This window comes from Dermacentor andersoni, chromosome 6, assembly GCF_023375885.2.
Source record: "Dermacentor andersoni chromosome 6, qqDerAnde1_hic_scaffold, whole genome shotgun sequence".
Classification (NCBI taxonomy): Eukaryota; Metazoa; Arthropoda; class Arachnida; order Ixodida; family Ixodidae; genus Dermacentor; species Dermacentor andersoni.
In genome coordinates, this window is record NC_092819.1 from 104,606,243 (window position 1) to 104,611,839 (window position 5,597).

A 5,597-nucleotide genomic window follows, 5' to 3' on the forward strand; every position below is an offset into this window, starting at 1 on the left:
GGTTAAGTCAGATTCTCATGAATTTACATTTTGAGGCGTTAAGATTCATGTCCCAGCGAGAGCACCAGGTTGTTACATTATCTAAATCTGATTGTAATGTAACCATGTCAGAATCATTAGTTATCTTCCGCTAAATTATGCAATCGTCGGCAAATAAACAAACAGAACTGGTGGTTTGATTAAGCAGGTCATTAATATCAATGAGGAAAAGTAAAGGCAGCAACAAAGAGCCTTGAGGTACAACCGATTCTACTTGTACCTCTGGTGAGTCACTGTCATTAATAGCTACATATTGAGTATGACTAGAAAGAAAGCTACACTGAACACCCACAAGTCATTCTCGTTGCCACAGAAAAAAGAAAAAAAAAAGTACATTTTCATAACTCGATTTGGCATACAATTTGTCTATACTGAAAATTGCCCAACACCTCCCCACTTTGATTTGAACGGACACCGAAGAGAAACATTATCTCAGATTGGTACATTAGAGTCCTGACATACACAGTCAGTCTCATCATACAGAACACCTATGTATCTGACGAACAACTGAAGTTAATGCCTGGTATTCGCAAATACATACCAAGCAATATGATCAAGAGCATTAGGCTGCTTATTCTATCAGCAAGAAAAGTTATGCCCTTGAACAAACACTATAAGGGGCACTGTGGTTTCTACAGAGAATGTGACAGTGGGTGTTGAAAGCCAAAAATTTTCTATCAAGGCCATATTTCACTACCTATTAATTATGAGCCCTTTTCTATTACTGATCTATGGTTGAGACATGCAATTACACCTTAAGTGGTCTTTATACCAGCAAAAGATAAGCTTATTTAGTACTCCCTTGCACTGGTGTTAAAATTCATGTGCTCGCTAAGTGTTCATCAAACCACATTTCCCCACAATGAGCATATGTGCTCTGTACTCATGATACATGCTTGCAGGAAGCTCCATTTTAAAAAGAAAGCTTTGTTGATATTTTTTGTGTTCTACAGAATGTGTGCCTTCTTGTGTCATGCAAAAATAAATATGTAGAGAGCCCTAACTCAAGCTACAGTAAACAGGTTAGCATGTGAAAGTCGTGAATGGAAATAGTTCTGCAACGCCAACATGGCTTACTAACAGCAAGTTCACGTACAACTCTAGAAGCCACACATTCTGTTCAAGGCTATTCAGTTTAAAACCTTGCTACATGTTGCCACATGAGTGCGTGTCAGAAGAGTTGTTGCCATGTCTAGGGTAGGGACAGCGTACATTCAACTTCAGTTCATTTCAGCAAACTGCCCTTTATTCTACTGCATAAGAGAGGCAGCTACATGTCGATGACACGTCCAAGAAATGTCACTTTTCTACAACCTAAACAAACGTTACAAACCCTCAGCCATTACTGCTTGCAGAGGTGCCTGCGCCTGCCTTCGGTACTTCCTGCTCACCCCGCTTTCGCTTGTAGTCACTGAGAGCTGCCTTGATAGCATCTTCAGCAAGCACTGAAACGACACAGCGAGCTTAAATAGTTGCACAATTTACCACCATACCATTCAGTACAACAGTGTCAGTTAGACAATAACAAGCAACACATGTAATTAGTGAAACTAATGACACTGTAGTTCATGGACCAATAACTTAGATGCCTATGAAAGCAGCAGTATGCAACAGGTAAAAAAAAAACATTACTGGGTGAACACAGTTGAGCATTATGGCAAGACATGTGCCATACATAAAAATGTATCTGTAGGCCTGTTATAATGCCAACCACCTGCAAATACTACAAATCTATATACCAGCACTATCAGACTTCCTGTGTGCACATCAAGTGCACTTTCAGGCTCTGCTGAAATACAGCAAGACTTTACCAATTCTAACCATTGCGCACAAACTAGCTTAGCACATTACCTTTTAAAGCATCAGTGCTTCCTTTCTACAGTACACATCTGTTAAATAAGGCTACTATATCTGCAATTTGCAGACAACTTTTAGCAGCAAGAACCAATGTGTACATATGACAGCACACAGTGCTAAATATGATCACTGTTTGTAAGATAAATATAATTTTTATCTGCACAGTTGTTAACAGAAAAAATTATATGCAGTAATATTTTATGCTTGCATCAGACCAAACCCTATGTAGAGAGAAATATTGTGGGCATAAAAACCCAGCAGCACCAGAAAACCTGGATTTAGCCATTCTGCTCACTTGACCATGAATCTGCCATTTTTTTTTTTTTTTTCGCTATGATTCTCGCACAGAAGTGATTATTGGCGCAGGAATAAGACACCATGTTTTCCAAAGTGTGCCGCTAGGATGTCGCAAAATTTTCAACATGCTCAAAAACTTCCCAGAGTGTTGCTTTTCACAAAAGGCATTGATATCATTTGATCACAAATGCTAAAATAAAGCCAAAATGCAGAAAGACAATTTCAATTTTCACTAGTTTTGAACTTAACGAAGTTGATGGCTTGATGACATAATATTACGAACAAAGAAATGTGAATGCGTGAGCAAGCGTGGCTGCTCTCACAAATTGAGCATGTGAAATTGTTCCTGTAATGCTCAAACAGTTTTACATCAAACAAAATTGGAACAGCTTGTTTGTCTTTATTTCTTCCTGCTTGATGCTTTACCAATCTCACTTGACTTCGAAAACCAGAAACCCAAACTACTTAGTGAAAAAACCTTGTTAGAAATTCCAGTGTGTGTTCAGGAATATTATCTTACAATACATACTTTGCAACAACTGAAAACTTAAATTCCAGAGCCTCTATAATCCATCTCACAATCTACTTCCAGTGCAGCGAAAGCTAAGGGGCATGCTAAGGCACCCCGTAGTCTGGAAAATAATTCTGTTCCATGCTTTAGCATTGGTTATACAGTAAAACCTCGTTAAACCGTACCCGCGTAAACAGTAGCTTCATTTTAAAAGTAGTGAAGTCAAGTCCTCGACTCAGCAGCCATTGAACATAATGTGTTTTGTATCCACATAAACCGTACCAGCTTATTGCGTACGCGTCGGTTAGCACGTAGTGTTTCCACTTTTCGTCGCGCAAACATGGCGGTGCAATCTGATTGCATGTGCAGCACGAATTGTGCAGAACTTTCAGGAAGACATACGGGCACCACCGATTACTCTAGAACCTTCGATGACTTGTGTATAAAAGTGGATGCGCTTGATCGGCAGATCAGATTTTCGCCGATCACCGACTGTGTTTGCCACTGTCACCATTCTTTGAGTGTAGCCTGTTTTTGAGGGAACAAGTTCGCCCAATAAAACGCTAGTTTCTTCATTCCCAGTATTGCTGCTTTCTTCACCGTCACTACTACGTGACAGTATGTTGATTGCATCAGAAGCTTACACTATTAGCACACTGGCTTCCCTGGTTAGCTGACATGGCCCGTAGCTTTTGTTACACAGCAAGTACAGTGTGCGACAGAATATAGTTCTTCAATATTTCATTCAACATAAATTCTTGTGTCACAACACTCATAAGTGGAGCATAGTAATAATGCATGAAATGTCTACTTACTTGAGCAGTGAAGCTTGACTGGAGGTAGGCTCAGCTCTTTAGCAATGTCTGTGTTCTTAATTTTCATAGCATCATTCACCTGAAACAAAGAGCAGCAACATGACATTCACGGTTGACATGGCTTACACCGCCTCAGAATTATTCTAGTTTATCACAAACTGAAACTGCTCACTAACATAAGCAGAAACTTGTATTAGTAACTCTCATTTGTTGAACCATAATGTAAGAATCAAAGCCAAATTTGTTTCACTTAAAAGATCCTGCTGCATGCCCAAGAAACTTTCTTAAGAAACACCAATTCAGTGGTGGGAATGGCCAAGAGCGTGTTGGAGCAGATTTTGTAGCAGAAAAATGGTGATTTAGAGCAAATTTTGTAGCAGTCAACAATGATGGCTCTTAATGGTTATCCGTCAGATATTATTCCTGTGCATCCAAATTTTTCACACTACTGGCACAAATGACGGTGAATATTCTCGAGAAAGATAATCCGCATACATGATCACTCATGAACAAGTTACAACAATCACAAGGCCACACTGAGTCAACCAACACATTTGAAAAGGGAAGTACTGTGCGTCCCGTGTGGCAAAGCACGACACACAAAGGCACACAAAACTCACAGCAATACAGTGCCATGATATACAGGATTACCATTTGACTGATTTTGTTGTAGGCCTACTGACGTCCAGCTAGTAAAATGGCCGTGCTACAAATGTGCTGCATAACGAGCACACAAAGAAAAGTGCGACATAGCAAATCAAATAATAACATGCAAGGGGGTAAGCTTCAGTTTGCCGTGTGGAACATGACACAGCCGCAGTGACAAATGCACAAAGTGCGCATTGTCCGTTGAGGAACACGTCTCCCAAGGCCAGACTACCGATAAGTATGAATGCGGGCCTCTTCCTCTCTACAATCACTCTCTCTCTCACACATCAAAAAGTGTAATGTGCTAAGCATGCACTACCAGGCCCGATAGAACATCCTCTTAAACTACGAACAACCAGTAAATATGGCGCATAGAGTTTCCAAATGGCTGACTGTGAACATGAGCGAGTGCACACTAGATTGGATTAGCTCAGTGACCCTTTACCTCATTTAGCTTTATGAATGGCAGGAGATGCAACGGCACTCTACACAAGGGTGGTGGCGACTGCCACATGACTTTCGCCACAACTTCACTTCACGGTGGCCTCCGATATTGCGCGGTGCAGCTCATCCTGGAGCAGCTTTGTAGCGTGGGTGTAGCAGCTTTAATGAAATGTAGCAGATTGGAGCAATTGTAACAGAATACCCACCACTGCCAATTTCACTGTCTCAATGCAGTGATTTTGTGCATCCGAGACATCACGGACTGCAACTGTGATGATCAGATAAGAATTTAATTCACGTTTCGTATTGAGCTGAGTGCTATGTAAAATCTACTCAAATCTACTTAAATTATCAAGGTTTCAGTATCTCCCACACAGTGGTAAACAGGTTGAAGCATAGGTGAGTACAGCAGCACCACTCGAAAGGTACTGTAACCATGGCAACTACATTATCAACGAGTTCAACAGGCTTGGCAATCATGGCACACCAACTTCGTCTATTTAACACAAATGCTCTGCTGCCATTGGGCAAATTGGGTAGTGCCATTATGAGCGTGATACAGTGTACAGAGAGCTGTGAAAATTCAGGTCGAGGGCATCCCTTCTCTTTCTTGTATTTTGCATCTTCTGCATCCAATAACTTATGTTTGCCTGCCTTGTACAGAATAGATCTAGAGCAAATACAGTGGCTTTAGGAATGTTGCAGGGCCCTTTACAGAATTCAGTGCACAAGCGGCAACAGTGCAAGAAAAAATAGCAAGGAGGGGTGAAGACACTCTTTTTTGTTTGTGATAGTTGTTTCTGCACTCAGCTATTTCATTATTAATTAACTTGCACAGCAAGTTGCTTAGGCTGTATTGTATATTATACAGTAGCCCTCACACTTCCGTTTTCTAACATGAATAAAATGAAAAAAGCTGTGCTTTCTTGGGCTCTACTGTAAAGACATTCCATGAACACTAGTGCCACACATAGCATGCATAACCA

At 40.6% G+C, this 5,597-nt stretch overlaps 1 long non-coding RNA gene across 1 annotated transcript; it reads right to left on the bottom strand.

Annotated features, from left to right (window-relative positions):
• Positions 1 to 1,263: 1,263 nt before the first annotated feature.
• Positions 1,264 to 5,569, bottom strand: LOC126522693 (uncharacterized). The gene is made up of 2 exons (XR_011895249.1): positions 3,520 to 5,569; positions 1,264 to 1,484 (listed from the first exon to the last, which is right to left on the bottom strand). It is a non-coding gene; the product is annotated as an uncharacterized lncRNA (long non-coding RNA).
• Positions 5,570 to 5,597: the final 28 nt, after the last annotated feature.